We start from the raw sequence: 16,481 nt of genomic DNA, 5'->3' as shown, positions 1-16,481 counted from the left end.
GGGCTATGTTCCCTCTGGCTTTCTTGAGATGTGACGAACATACAACATTTTGTAAGTTTAAGGTATATAAGTGATGATTTGACAGACATGTATATTGCAAAGTGACTGTCACAATTAGGTTAGTTACTACATCCATCACTTCACATAATTTACAATTTTTTTCTGTGGGATGAGAACTTTTAAGATTTAATCTCACAGCAACTTTCAGGTACCAATACTTCAGTACTGTTAACTGTAACCACTCTGTTATACATTAGCTGCAGTACTTTGACCTCCTGATGCAAAGAGCCAACTCTAGAAAATACCTTGATTCTGGGAAGGATTAAAGGCAGGAGGAAAAGGGGACAACAGAGGATGAGATGGTTGAGTGGCATCACTGACTCAATAGACACAAGTTTAAACAAGCTCCAGGAGATGGTGAAGGACAGGGAAGCCTGGCATGCAGCAGTCCATGAGGTTGCAAAGAGTCAGACACGACTGAGTGACTGAACAACATCATCTTCCCAGAACTTATTCATCTTTTTAAAAACTCATTTATATTTAATTGAAGGATACTTGATTTACAATATTGTATTGGTTTCTGCCACACATAAACAGGAATTAGATATACACATGTCTCCTGACTCTTGAAAATCCCTCCCACCTCCCACCTCATCCCACCCCTCTAGGTAATCACAGAGCACCTGATTTGAGCTACATGCATTATACAACAAATTCCCACTGGCAACATCCGCTGGATCATAGAAAAAGCAAGAGAGTTCCAAAAAAACATTTATTTCTGCTTTATTGACTATCCCAAAGCCTTTGACTGTGTGGATCACAATAAACTGTGGAAAATTCTAGAAGAGATGGGAATACCAGACCACCTGATCTGCTTCCTGAGAAATCTGTATGCAGGTCAGGAAGCAACAGTCAGAACTGGACATGGAACAACAGACTGGTTCCAGATAGGAAAAGGAGTACGTCAAGGCTGTATATTGTCACCCTGTTTATTTAACTCATATGCAGAGTACACCATGAGAAACGCTGGACGGGAAGAAGCACAAGCTGGAATCAAGATTGCCGGGAGAAATATCAATAACCTCAGATATGCAGATGACACCACCCTTATGTCAGAGAGTGAAGGGGAACTAAAAAGCCTCTTGAAAGTGAAAGTGGAGAGTGAAAAAGTTGGCTTAAGCTCAACATTCAGAAAACGAAGATCATGGCATCTATCCCATCACTTCATGGGAAATAGATGGGGAAACAGTGGAAACAGTGTCAGACTTTATTTTTGGGGGGGCTCCAAGATCACTGCAGATGGTGACTGCAGCCATGAAATTAAAAGACCCTTACTCCTTGAAAGGAAAGTTATGACCAACCGAGATAGCATATTCAAAAGCAGAGACAATATTTGCCAACAAAGGTTCGTCTAGTCAAGGCTATGGTTTTTCCAGTGGTGATGTATGGATATAAGAGTTGGACTGTGAAGAAGGCTGAGCACCTAAGAATTGATGCTTTTGAACTGTGGTATTGGAGGAGACTCTTGAGAGTCCCTTGGACTGCAAGGTGATCCAACCAGTCCATTCTGAAGGAGATTAGCCCTGGGATTTCTTTGGAAGGAATGATGCTGAAGATGAAACTCCAGTACTTTGGCCACCTCATGCGAAGAGTTGACTCGTTGGAAAAGACTCTGATGTTGGGAGGGATTGGGGGCAGGAGGAGAAGGGGATGACAGAGGATGAGATGGCTGGATAGCATTACTGACTCGATGGACGTGAGTCTGAGTGAACTCCATGAGTTAGTGATGGACAGGGAGGCCTTGCATGCTATGATTCATGAGGTCGCAAAGAGTTGGAAACGACTGAGCGACTGATCTGATCTGATCTGATGTATTTTACACATGCGGTGTATATGTTTCCATACTACTCTCTCCATTCATCCCCCCTTTTCCTTCCGCCATCCCATGTTCTTAAGTCTGTTCTCTAGTTCTGCATCGCCATTGTTGCCCTACAAATACGTTCATCAGTATCATCTTTCTAGATTCCATATATAGACATTAATATATGATATTTGTTTTTCTGATTTAATTCACTCTGTAGAATAGGGTCTAGGTTCATCCAACTCATTAGCAACAACTCAAAGGTATTCCTTTTATGGCTGCAATATTGCTCTTTACAGCATCGGACCTTGCTTCTATCCCCAGTCACATCCACAGCTGGGTATTCTTTTTGCTTTGGCTCCATCCCTTCATTCTTTCTGGAGTTATTTCTCCATTGATCTCCAGTAGCATATGGGACACCTACTGACCTGGAGGTTCCTCTTTCAGTATCCTATCATTTTGCCTTTTCATACTGTTCATGGTGTTCTCAAGGCAAGAATACTGAAGTGGTTTGCAAAAAAGCAAAATGGCTGTCTGTGGAGGCCTTACAAATACTTGTGAAAAGAAGAGAAGGGAAAAGCAAAGGAGAAAAGGAAGGCTATCTGAATGCAGAGTTACAAAGAATTGCAAGAAGAGATAAGAAAGCCTTCCTCAGCGATCAATACAAAGAAATAGAGGAAAACAACAGACATGAAAAGACTAGAGATCTCTTCAAGAAAATTAGAGATTCCAAGGGAACATTTCATGCAAAGATGGGCTCAGTAAAGGACAGAAATGGTATGGACCTAACAGAAGCAGAATATATTAAGAAGAGGTGGCAAGAATACACAGAAGAACTGTACAAAAAAGAGCTTCATGTCCCAGATTATCACAATGGTGTGATCACTGACCTAGAGCCAGACATCCTGGAATGTGAAGTCAAGTGAGCCTTAGAAAGCATCACTACAAACAAAGCTAGTGGAGGTGATGGAATTCCAGTTGAGCTATTTCAAATCCTGAAAGATGATGCTGTGAAAGTGCTGCACTCAATGTGCCAGCAAATCTGAAAAACTCAGCAGTGGCCACAGGACTGGAAAAGGTCAGTTTTCATTCCACTCCCAAAGAAAGGCAATGCCAAAGAATGCACAAACTACCACACAATTGCACTGATCTCACACGCTAGTAAAGTAATGCTCAAAATTCTCCAAGCCAGGCTTCAGCAATATGTGAACCGTGAACTTCCTGATGTTCAAGCTGGTTTTAGAAAATGCAGAGGAACCAGAGATCAAATTGGAACATCTGCTGGATCATGGAAAAAGCAAGAGAGTTCCAGAAAAACATCTATTTCTGCTTTATTGACTATGCCAAAGCCTTTGGCTGTGTGGATCACAATAACCTGTTGGAAATTCTGAAACAGATGGGAATACCAGACCACCTGACCGGCCTCTTGAGAAAACTGTAAGCAGGTCAGAAGCAACAGTTAACTGGACATGGAACAACAGACTGGTTCCAAATAGGAAAAGGAGTACATCAAGGCTGTAGATTGTCACCCTGCTTATTTAACTTAGATGCAGAGTACAGCATGAGAAACGCTGGACTGGAAGAAACACAAGATGGCATCAAGATTGCTGGGAGAAATATTAATAACCTCAGATATGCAGATGACACTACCCTTATGGCAGAAAATGAAGAGGAACTCAAAAGCCTCTTGATGAAAGTGAAAGAGGAGAGTGAAAAAGTTGGCTTAAAGCTGAACATTCAAAAACGAAGATCATGGCATCCAGCCCCATCACTTCATGGGAAATAGATGGGGAAACAGTGGAAACATTGTCAGACTTTATTTTTTTGGGCTCCAAAATCACTGCAGATGGTGACTTCAGCCATGAAATTAAAAGACGCTTACTCCTTGGAAGGAAAGTTATCACCAACCTAGATAGCATATTGAAAAGCAGAGACATTTCTGTGCCGACAAAGGGTCATCTAGTCAAGGCTATGGTTTTTCCTGTGGTGATGTACGGATGTGAGAGTTGGACTGTGAAGAAAGCTGAGTGCCGAAGAATTGATGCTTTTGAACTGTGGTGTTGGAGAAGACTCTTGAGATTCCCTTGGACTGCAAGGAGATCCAACCAGTCCATTCTGAAGGAGATCAGCCCTGGGATTTCTTTGGAAGGAATGATGCTAATACTGAAACTCCAGTACTTTGACCACCTCATGCGAAGAGTTGACTCATTAGAAAAGGCTGTGATACTGGGAGCGATTGGGGACAGGAGGAGAAGGGGGCAACAAAGGATGAGATGGCTGGATGGCATCACTGACTCGATGGACGTGAGTCTGAGTGAAATCAGGGAGATGCTGATGGACCGGGAGGCCTGGAGTGCTGTGATTCATGGGGTCGCAAAGAGTCGGACATGACTGAGTGACTGAACTGAACTGAACTTAATATTCCATTGTATATAGAAAGCACAGATTGTTTATCCATAACCTGTCAATGGCCATCTGTGTTGCTTCCATGTCTAGCTATTGTTAATTGTTCTGCAATGAATATTGGGATACATGTGTCTTTTTAATTATGGTTTTCTCAGAGTATATTCCCAGTAGTGGAATTGTTGTGTCACATGGTATTTTGATTCTTTTTTTTTTTTAAGGAATCATCATGCTTTTTTCCATAGTGGCTATAGCAATTTACATTCCCACCAGCAGTGCAAGAGAGTTACCGATGAGATATAACCTCACACTGGTCAGAATGGTCATCAGTTCAATTCAGTCACTCAGTTATGTCTGACTCTTTGCAACCCCATGAACTGTGGCAAGCCAGGCCTCCCTGTCCATCACAAACTCCAGGAGTCCACCCAAACCCCTGTCTATTGAGTCAGTGATGCCATCCAACCATGTCATCCTCTGTCGTCCCCTTCTCCTCCTGCCCTCAATCTTTCCCAGCATCAGGGTCTTTTCCCATGAGTCAGGTCTTCAAATCAGGTAGCCAAAATACTGGAGTTTCAGATTCAACATCAGTCCTTCCAATGAACACCCAGGACTGATCTCCTTTAGAATGAACTGGTTGGACCTCCTTGCAGTCCAAGAACTCTCACGAGCCTTCTCCCACACCACAGTTCAAAACCATCAATTCTTCGGCGCTCAGCTTTCTTCACATTCCAACTCTCACATCCATGCATGACCACTGGAAAAACCATAGCCTTGAAAAGACGGACATTTTTTGACAAAGTAATGTCTCTGCTTTTTAATATGCTCTATCAGTTCAATTCAGTTCAGTCCCTCATTTGTGTCCGACTCTTTATGACTCCATGAATCACAGCACGCCAGGCCTCCCTGTCCATCACCAACTCCCAGAGTTCACTCAGACTCACGTCCATCGAGTTAGTGATGCCATCCAGCCATCTCATCCTCTGTCACCCCCTTCTCCTCCTGCCCCCAATCCCTCCCAGTATCAGAGCCTTTTCCAGTGAATTAACTCTTCGCATGAGGTGGCCAAAGTATTGGAGTGTCAGCTTTATAAACATTCCTTCCAAAGAAATTCCAGGGCTGATCTCCTTCAGAATGGACTGGTTGGATCTCCTTGCAGTCCAAGGGACTCTCAAGAGTCTTCTCAAACACCACAGTTCAAAAGCATCAATTCTTCGGCACTCAGCTTTCTTCACAGTCCAACTCTCACATCCATACATGACCACAGGAAAAACCATAGCCTTGATTAGATGGACCTTTGTTGGCAAAGTAATGTCTCTGCTTTTCAATATGCTATCTAGGTTGGTCATAACTCTTCTTCCAAGGAGTAAGCATCTTTTAATTTCATGGCTGCAGTCACCATTTGCAGTGATTGTGGAGCCCAAAAATATAAAGTCTGACACTGTTTCCACTGTTTCCCCATCTATTTCCCATGAAGTGGTGGGACCGGATCCCATGGTCTTCGTTTTCTGAATGTTGAGTTTTAAGCCAACTTTTTCACTCTCCTCTTCCACCTCCATAAGAGGCTTTTGAGTTCCTCTTCACTTTCTGCCATAAGGGTGGATTCATCTGCATATCTGAGGTTATTGATATTTCTCCCAGCAATCTTGATTCCAGCTGGTGCTTCTTCCAGCCCAGCATTTCCCATGATGTACTCTGCATATAAGTTAAATAAGCAGGGTGACAATATACAGCCTTGATATAATCCTTTTCCTATTTGGAACCAGTCTGTTGTCTAGGTTGGTCATAACTTTCCTTTCAAGGATTAAGTGTCTTTTAATTTCATGGCTGCAGTCACCATCTGCAGTGATTTTGGAGCCCAGAAAAATAAAGTCTGACACTGTTTCCACTGTTTCCCCATCTAATTGCCATTAAGTGATAGGATCAGATGCCATGATCTTCGTTTTCTGAATGTTGAGCTTTAAGCCAACTTTTTCACTTTCCTCTTTCACTTTCATCAAGAGGCTCTTTAGTTCTTTAGAATGGTTATCAGTAGAACTTATTCATCTTACAGTTGAAAGCTCATACTCTTTGATCATCTTAACCCATCTCTCACAAGTGCTGACCCCTGGTAACCAACATTCTACTTTGATTCAAGTTCCTCATAAGTAAAATTATAGGGTGTTTGTCTTTCTCCATATGACTTACTTCATTTAGTTAAATGCACTCAACTCTCATGCATGTTTTCACAAATGGCAAAGTTTTCATTTTTATGACTGAACAATATTTAATTTTATATACATGTATTCCTTATCTATTCATCTGCCTAAAGATCCAACCAGTCCATTCTGAAGGATATCAGCCCTGGAATTTCTTTGGAAGGAATGATTCTAAAGCTGAAATCCAGTACTTTGGCCATCTCATTCAAAGAATTGACTGATTGGAAAAGACTCTGATGCTGGGAGGGATTGTGGGCAGGAGGGGAAGGGGGTGACAGAGGATGAGATGGCTGGATGGCATCACTGACTTAATGGACATGAGTCTGAGTGAAGTCCGGGAGTTGGTGATGGATAGGGAGGCCTGGTGTGCTATGATTCATGGGGTTGCAAAGAGTCGGACACAACTGAGCGACCGAACTGAACTGAATGGAAAGATACTTTGTCCATGTCTTGATTATTGTAAATAATGTTGCAGTGAACTTAGGAGTGCAAATATCTCTTCAAGATATTATTTTGAGATGCTCCTTAAGATAGATACTCAGAAGTGTGATTTTTGGATATTATGCAATTTCTATTTTTAATTTTTTGAGAAACTTCCATATTGCTTCCCGTAGTGTTTGTGTGAATTTACATCCTCACCAACAGTGCACAAGGGTTCCAATTTCTCCACATCCTGATCAACCCTTATTATTTCTCCCTCTCTCTCTCTCTTTTTTTTTTTTGTAAAGAGACATCACTGGTTTAATGGATATTTAATTGGGGAGTTTACATGTCTGAAGCAAGATTCTGGTGCAACATCCCATCATATGTGGCAGATGGTGGGCAGGACATGGTAGCAGTCTGCTCTAACCTGTGTCTTTTGATATGACAATTCTTACAAGTGTGATGGTTATTTCATTGTGGATATGATTTGCATTCTCCTGATGATTTGCAAGGTTGAGCACATTTTTTTGTACCTGTTGGCCAAGTCCTCAGATTCATGTATCTGACTCTGGGATAGAATCAGATCAGGCTGGACCCAGGTTACACGGTAGTCCCAGCTCTACAGTTGGGTCTTCTGGTGGCAGACTTCTTGCCAGAGGTATGGGTAGGCATGATTCTTGATAGATCCTCAGATAGAGGAGACTGCTGCTGGGGCCAGACCACAGCTGCAACCAAATCTACAGACAGCGGGTTTGGGAGAAGTGGAATAATGGATGTGGCTGCTACTGGGTCCCTGAGCAAGCTTCTTGCAAATCCTTGGCCATGAAGGACTGCATCTGGTAACTTGACAGTGTAGGTGGGGAGCCATGTAGCAGGGTCACTTCAGGATCTGTGGTCAGGTCTGTGGTCAATGATGCCTATTACCAGAGATGTGAATAGGTGCGATTATTTTTGTGTCCCTTGGTGGGTGGGACACTGCACAGTGTGCAGTTGTTGCACACTGCAGTCTAGTGGGATTGGAGCCAAGTCTCTAAGCCCATGCGGCTGCTTCTGATCTATAGGTAGGACTATTTTGTAAAGCCTGCCACAATGTCACAGACTTCCTTCTTTAAAGCCTGTCTCCTTGTTCCTAGGCTTCCCCAGAGTTTTTGAAATTCATTTCTGGATCCCAAAGCTCACATCAAGGCACTATTGTTCACAAATGGCTACCAAATTATTGTTTAAGCAGATGAACACAAGTTGGCGATCTTGATCCAGGGATGGTTGAATCCAAGGTTGTGAAACCCCACAGATAAGAAGAGCCAATTGAACTAGACCACTTATATAAGGGATTTAAGCTTCTTTGGATTTTGGCATCCGTGTCCAATAAACAGTCCCCTTCAGATCCCAAGGGAGGATTATATTCTGCCATTTTGCTAACATCACTCCCAAAGAAGTGCGTTTTCATGTACTCAGAATATGTACTTGAATTTTGAAGTTAATCGTTATTGATTTTTCTAAAGAAAGTATGCTGTTGCCACTCTTCAGCCACTAAGTCATGTCTGACTCTTTGCTACCTCACAGACTGTAGCACGCCAGCCTCCATGGGGTTCTCCAAGCAAGAATACTGGAGTGGCCATTCCCTTCTTCAGGGATCTTACTGGACCAAGAATGGAACCTGTGTCCCCTGCACTGCCTGGCAGATTCTTTACCATTGAGCCACCAGGGAAGACCAAAGAAAGTATAGAACACTTTAGAAAACACATTAATAGCCTCGAGAATTCCCATATCTTCCAGAGAGCCTCTGTATTTTCCTCTCATTAAGTTGAAAATAATAGTACTCAGATCTTATCTTGAACTTGTCACTATTTAGACTGAATGAACATGTCCAAATACGTTAGTTATTAACATAGAAAATTTTCCTAGATTTTTCTCTTATTATATTAATTTGCATTTAGATTGATGGGCCTTTGAGAGCAATGAGGGCAAACTATTCTCATAAGTAACTAATTTACTACACATCACTTGAAATGAAGTTATACCTGCAGAAAGATGGCTTCATCTATCTATATTGTTTGTTCTTTGTGTCATCATCAAGAAGAAATGACACTTTGTTCTTTTACATAATTAATATATTCTACTAAGTATAAAGTATACTATTTAACATCTCAGTGAAAAAGATAAGCATTATATTAAGACTTTGATTTTATCCATAATCTAATATCCTAAACTACTTTATGGCTTTCTAAAATACTGACTAAATAAATGTCATTTGAATAATACATTTATGATAAGAGGAGTGTAAACAAAAGTAGTGAAGCAGGGCAAACTTACCCACCTAGGGATCAATATAATTGGTTTACTTGAACCTCTGTTGTTATTTTGATTTACAAAGTAAAATAGGATGAAACATTGACATTAAAACCTTTCAGTTATTGAACCCATAATCATCATCTTGGGGCTAGTGCACTGGGATGACCCAGAGGGATGGTATGGGGAGGGAGGAGGGAGGAGGGTTCAGAATGGGGAACACATGTATACCTGTGGCAGATTCATCTTGATGTTTGGCAAAATTAATACAATTTTGTGAAGTTTAAAAATAAAATAAAATTTAAAATAAAAAAAAGAAATTTTTGTATTATCATCAAGGATAATTTATAATTTCTGTGGGAAGTACAACAAAACACCAAAGGATTATGCAGCAATGGCATTTGGTACAATGAATGCATGAACACATTTCATGCTACTGTTTTTATTTTTTTTTTCTTTGAGACTACTGTTAATGATGGGCACAAAACATTAAGCATAACTCAGCGAAGCAATTCTGCAAGGTGCTGGAATTACACACACCAGATGTGTAGCCTTCTGGTGATGGAGCTTAATTCAAAGCTATAATTTAGAGTAGTAATAAGTATACATAACAATTCTATCTCTTTGTACATACCCTAGAGTCATTTCCACATACATGCACAAATTAACATGGAGAAGGATAATAATTGAGAAATCTTTGCAAAACCAAAATGAAATTATAAAATAACATAAATGTATATGTATTAGGAACTGGTATAATATATTGTACAGTCTATTAAATATTTTATATAACAAATAACTATAAAGTTAGTCATAATATTAATTAATCAAGACAGCATTGAGTGAAAACCATTAAGAAACAGGAAAATAATTGATACTACTTACACGAATTTAGGACTTCCCAGGTGGGTCAGTAGTAAAGAATCCTCCTGCCATGCAGAAGACGCAGGAGACCTGGGTTCGATCCCTGAGTGGGAAAGATCCCCTGGAGGTGGGGCATGACAACTCACTCCAATATTCTTGCCTGGAGAATCCCATGGACAGGGGAGCCTGGTGGGCTATAGTCCATAGAGTCTCAAGAGTCGGACACGACTGAAGCAACTGAGCACACACATCTATTTAAGGGCTTCCCCGGTGGCTCAGAGGGTTAAGAATCTGCCTGCGATGAGGGAGACCTGGGTTAGATCCCTCAGATGGGAAGATCCCCTGGAGGGGGGCATGACAACCCACTCCAGTATTCTTGCCTGGAGAATCCCCATGGACAGAGGATCCTCACAGACTACAGTGCACAGGGTGGCAGAGTTAGACACAACTGAGTGACTAAGCACACACAGCACATATAAATTTAAAAAGTACATGTACAAATTATTTATGTGTAAAAATTATAATTGTTTATATAGGCCATAATGATCAAATATTGTCAATTTAGTGGTGTTCAACCTCATATATTTAATGCATAGATTTGAACATGTTTGCAAAGTATTTTATTATTTTTTAATTTAAATTTATTTATTTTAATTAGAGGCTAATTACTTTACAATATTGTATTGGTTTTGCCATACATCAACATGAATCCTCCAACACTGCATGACGTAGTAAAAGTGAACTTTAAAATTTATCTCCTGACATATCAGTCTCCAATTTCAACCTCAGTAATAAGTATTCTGATTGGGGTGCATATTCATTTTAAAATATTTTGCAGAGGTTCAGGATTGGGAACACATGCAAAGTATTTTAAAATGAATATGCACCCCAATCAGAATACTTATTACTGAGGTTGCAATTGGAGAGTGATATGTCAGGAGATAAATTTTAAAGTTCACTTTTACTACGTCATGCAGTGTTTTCAAACATCATCTTTTTTAACATGAGGATCTTTCATAGAATCTGAAATACATAGGCTTGGTATGATTTTCTGGAGATAGCATGAAAGTAATTTTTTTGACTGTTGAAAGTGCATCCACGTATAAAAATAAAGTTCAGTTCAGTCACTCATTTGTGTCTGATTCTTTGCGACCCCATGAATTGCAGCATGCCAGGCCTCCCTGTCCATCACCAACTCCCGGAGTTCACTGAGACTCACGTCCATTTAGTCAGTAATGCCATCCAGCCATCTCATCCTCTGTCATTCCTGTCTCTTCCTGCCCCCAATCCCTCCCAGCATCAGAGTCTTTTCCAATGACTCAACTCTTCGCATGAGGTGGCCAAAGTACTGGAGTTTCAGCTTTAGCATCATTCCTTTCAAAGAAGTCCCAGGGCTGATCTCCTTCAGAATGGACTGGTTGGATCTCCTTGCAGTCCAAGGGACTCTCAGGAGTCTTCTCTAACACCACAGTTCAAAATAATCAATTCTTTGGCACTCAGCTTTCTTCACATTCCAACTCTCACATCCATACATGACCACTAATATTCCCTTAATAAAAAATTGAAGAGTTTGGCATATGCCCAATGGAAACCCACTCACTTCTATCATAAATGTAGAATTAAGTACCACCTTCAATCAAATAAAAATATGTTAAAAGCTCACTCCTGCAAACTTACAAAGGACAAATGAGTTTCAAATTTCTGCATCAATGGTTATGGGCAAACTATTAGACTACATTTAAAGCACACATTTGAGTTGCTAATTCTCTTTTTTTAAAATATAAATTTATTTATTTTAATTGGAGGTTAATTACTTTACAATATTGTATTGGTTTTGCCATCCATCAACATGAATCCGCTACAGGTATACACATGTTCCCCATCCCAAACCCCCCTCCCTCCTCCTTCCCTGTACCATCCCTCTGGGTCATCCCAGTGCACCAGCCCCAAGCAACCAGTATCATTCTCATTAACACAAATGCATACAGGTTAAGTCAAACAACCTATATTATTCCTGAGTTGTGAATAAGAATCTTTAAAATCTTAAAATGTTAATAGCAATATACAATGGAAATAATAACTAAAAACAATAAAATCTCCTTTTTGGTGGAAAAGATAGTAATAATAAATATAAACACTTTGGCATAAAAATGAGAAAAGTACAGGATTTGGCAAACACATGGGAAATAAAATTGAACTAAAAACCCAGGAAAGCATTCAATATACAACATACATATCTTCAAAACATATCTGACATGAATTATCAGTTTTAGCTATACAAACTAACCCACAAGAAGCAAAACAAAACACACGTAGAAAAGATATATTCAACAATCAGTCCGGATCAACTTCCTTACAACATAATTACAATTTATAATAAACCTAAGTTTGTGAATCAAATATGATAAAGATATCTCATTTTCAGGAATATAAATCAATTTTTAGCTTCCTTTTCAGTAAATTTTATACTTTTGAAAGGACTTTTATTTTAGCAATTAATCATTCAATTGATTTTTTTTAATGTGAAAGTCACACATAGAGAGTGGCTTCCATAGTGAACAGGAAAGTTTCTAGGAATCTGGCTTTAAAAGGTGTTTGTTTTCTCGATTCTCCAAGGACAATCTGGTTCAATAAGTTCCACTTTCAAATTTATTTCCTGTCTAATTCAATCTCATTTTAGCAGCCTAACCCATTTACAACATCTAACGGTTCCCTTTGTATTTTTAGCACCATCCAAATGGCATTGTAAATATTTCCCTGTTACCATAATCAGGTTAGATAAATCCCAACTCTCAGTCCAGCCTCAGCCCAATACACATGTTCTCCAAATCAAACCACCACTCCTGTCATTGTATGTTAGTACACTTGTGAACTAAAAATTGTGAATGAATCGTCTTCCATTTCCAACCAATATGCACTGGTTTTGCAAGAAAGATCCTATGAACTGTCAGGGCAAACAACAACATTTTTACAAGCGTTAATCTTTCTTCCAAAGAACTTGGCCCTCTGGACAGATGTCAGCTTATTGCTCCTGACTACATGCCTGTTTGGTAGAGAAATGAGAAAAAAAATCACAATCGAAACCCAAGGAGGAATTGGAGTTGAATTGTCTCTCTCTCCACCAGCCTAATTCTAAGGGAACTGCTCCTTCTTGCTGCTGCTAAGTTGCTTCAGTCGTGTCCGACTCTGTGGGACCCCATAAACGGCAGCCCATCAGGTTCCCCCGTCCCTGGGATTCTCCAGGCAAGAATACTGGAGTGGGTTGCCATTTCCTCCTCCAATGCACGAAAGTGAAAAGTGAAAGGGAAGTCAGTCATTCGATTTCCACTCATAGTGACCCCATGGACTTCAGCCTACCAGGCTCCTCCATCCATGGGATTTTCCAGGCAACAGTACCGGAGTGGGGTGCTATTGCCTTCTCCTCTAAGGGAACAGGGAAGTGTTATCTTTTAACCATTGGAAAAGGACAGTCTTGCTTCACATTTTCTCTCAGTTCCTGTGCTCAGGAAAGAAAATCAGTTTCCTGTGAACCCAATCTCCTCCTCATTCTTCTAAAAGAGATGGTTGAAGGATAAAACCTGAATGCCAGCTAAACAGACATGAGCAGTTCAGGTGTCACTCCAGCCCCAGCACAAAGAGATCAGGGCATGAATTTAAGGGTTCTGGACAGCTAGTTTGAGGGGCTCATTCTTTAAAACTTCTATCACCTTCGTTTGCTTTTTTAAGTAGAGTCTTTATTCTAAAACCCCAGATTTTCCTTTTGATAGGAAACAGATTCTTTCATCAAAAGTTCAATGGTAGATTGACTGATGAGAGGGAGATCTTGGTCCAAGGACTAAACCACAGCTCCTGCAGTGGACATGCACCATTCCTTGGGCTTCTCCAACGCATGTGGCTATAAGAGCCCTAGAGTCCTTTGTGTCAGGCCAGCCATCTCTGACCTCTGAGTACATCCAACAAAAAGAGATTTGAATAGTTTGCCAGGAGAATAAAGTCAGAAGTCTTGTTCACTCCCTTGGTGCCAGGGCCTTCCACATAATTTTTTAAATTAATTTTCCTGTTAATAAATTGAGGTTTAAGATTTTTTTATGCATCATTATATGTGTATGCTCTTATGTAGATGACTGTGTTTCTCAGTATTTGAATATTGAAAAATTCATAAATTATATACAGGTTTGAAATATATCAATAATGCTTTTAGCATTATGGAATATCATAATTTTATGGTATTGTATGCTTAACCTAACAGAAATTTATTCATGTAAATTATTGTCAGTGATAAGATATTCATATGCAATGTAGTAAGACAATTTAATCATATACAGTGTGGTGCATATCTGTCATGTTTGCAGCCACCCAATATATTGAATATCCTTAGCTATAATTGGAAAATTTCCAGCACTACAGTCTTGCACATCATAGCAAAATTCAGAAATAGAAATTCCTTGAATCATTGTAACTAGTACACAAACTTGGAAAATAATATTCTTAAATCAGAAACACTACAAACTTAAGTCTGGAAATAAACAAGGGTGGTAAGAGGTTTCCTGACATTTGTTTTGGATGATGGTCAAATTATCAGATACTGATAGTAGCAGGAACAACAGTCTGATGTTCTGTTGAATTCAAGATTGAGTATGTGACAAAGAAATAGTTTCAATTGTGAAACTACAGTTGGTGTTATCTTTGGCTCATTTTCAATATATGACCTTAGGCACAATTCCTGAAAATTGTTTTCTATTCCTCATAACAGTTATCTGAACTACCTAATTTTTTTTTAGTGAGTCTACTTTTGCTTATTCAAAAGAGTCATCGTCTGTTGCTTGCAGCTCAGACTTATAGTTGAAACAGAAAAATCTCATATCCATCATAGAATTAAGTTTGTTATAAGTTATCAGTGACAGAAATTGGATAGTATACTGTAATTGGTTATTTCTTTTTTCTCCAAGAATGTCCTAAGTTATCCAGAAGACTAAGATCACCACATTGATTTGAATGCCCACAAGCTGACAGAGCCAAAAAGTTCTTTATTTTTCCTAGTCTTTTTCTGTGGGGTCACATGTGGATTGTTACAGACATAGCCATTAAAACAAATTTCCTACAGTAAAAGGGGTTTTAAAAAAATAATGCAAAGGGCTATGGGAGACAAGCATATTATGGTCACAAAACTTTAGCAGAATTTTCCAATAGACTTGTCCTTGTACTTAATAGGTTCAGTCATGGGGCCACAATAATTGTAACATAGGCCAATGACTTTAGTTTTCTAGCTGAGTGCATTGCCGCATTAAATTAAACTAGGATCTGTTCTAAAGAAGAATCTAGCTTGAATATACAATTCAGGATCATATTCAGATAATAGCAAGCCCTCTAGCTATTTTTATATGAAAATTAATACAGAGAGTTAGATATTTATGATAATCACCAAAATTAGAGGAATGGTTTTAATCTTTGTTTCTAGGAATGAATTTTAAATAACATTTATTTCAACAGAGCTAACCCAGCAAAGGATATGCCATTTCTGTTTCAGCCAGAAAACTGCTAACCTAACTGCGGACCCCTGAAATACACTGCTAATTATCTTAGAATCCAGATGTCACTGCTGTGAATACAGGGTCCGGATTCACACTGCTTAAGCTCCACTGAATGTCTTTCATAGATTTTCCACCATCTTGCTGTAATGGTCCTGAATTCAAATTTCATGTGGAAACAAGTGTGATAGAACCAAAGTAATAATCACAAAAGCTATCTGAAGAGAAGCTTAGAAAATATGATTTTTAACTTTTCAGCTGGTGGTTCAGATGGTAAAAAATCAGCCTGCAATGTGAAGACCCAGGTTTGATTCCTAGGTTGGGACGATCCCCTGGAAAAGGGATAGCCTACCCACTCCAGTATTCTTGCCTGGAGAATTCAATGGATAGAGAGGCCTTGCAGGCTACAATCCATGGGGCCACAAAGAATTGCACACGACTGATTGAATAAGACTCCACTTATCAATGTAAGAAGAGGGCCACAAAAAAACATTGAGAGATATGCATGGACATGTCTGTTATAACTGTGTAAAATAAAATTACATTTCAGTAAGTCTTTTTACTTTCCATTCAATTACATTTTGCAGAAGATCAGATCACATTATCACTCCTTGAATTCATAGTGATTTGATATAAGGCATAACCTAGCAAACAATCTATTTTCTCTGTTTCCAAGACCTTCCAATGTAGTTCATTCTTCTGTTATAAAGCCATGCCTAGGCTACTACCAAATTCTTCTGATTAACCCTCTGTCTCTTTTCTTACTTCCTCCAAATACATCCATTGTACCATTTAACTAGAGAGGAGAAAAAAAAAATAACTGTTTAATATTTAATTTTACTTTTCTGCTTCTAATGCTCCAGGGATCCCTTGACATTATAAGAATAACTTGAAGTTCTCAACTGAGCATATGAGGTG

At 39.4% G+C, this 16,481-nt stretch overlaps 1 non-coding gene across 1 annotated transcript; it reads right to left on the bottom strand.

The window, feature by feature from the left end:
• Positions 1-14,435: 14,435 nt before the first annotated feature.
• Positions 14,436-14,494, bottom strand: LOC147350163 (small nucleolar RNA SNORD36). Its single transcript, XR_015149292.1, has one exon. It is a non-coding gene; the product is annotated as a small nucleolar RNA SNORD36 (small nucleolar RNA).
• Positions 14,495-16,481: the final 1,987 nt, after the last annotated feature.

This window comes from Bos grunniens, chromosome 20, assembly GCF_055505025.1.
Source record: "Bos grunniens cultivar Pamir isolate PY7600 chromosome 20, Bosgru_T2T1.0, whole genome shotgun sequence".
Lineage (NCBI taxonomy): Eukaryota > Metazoa > Chordata > Mammalia > Artiodactyla > Bovidae > Bos > Bos grunniens.
This window is presented reverse-complemented; position numbering and strand designations above follow the sequence as displayed.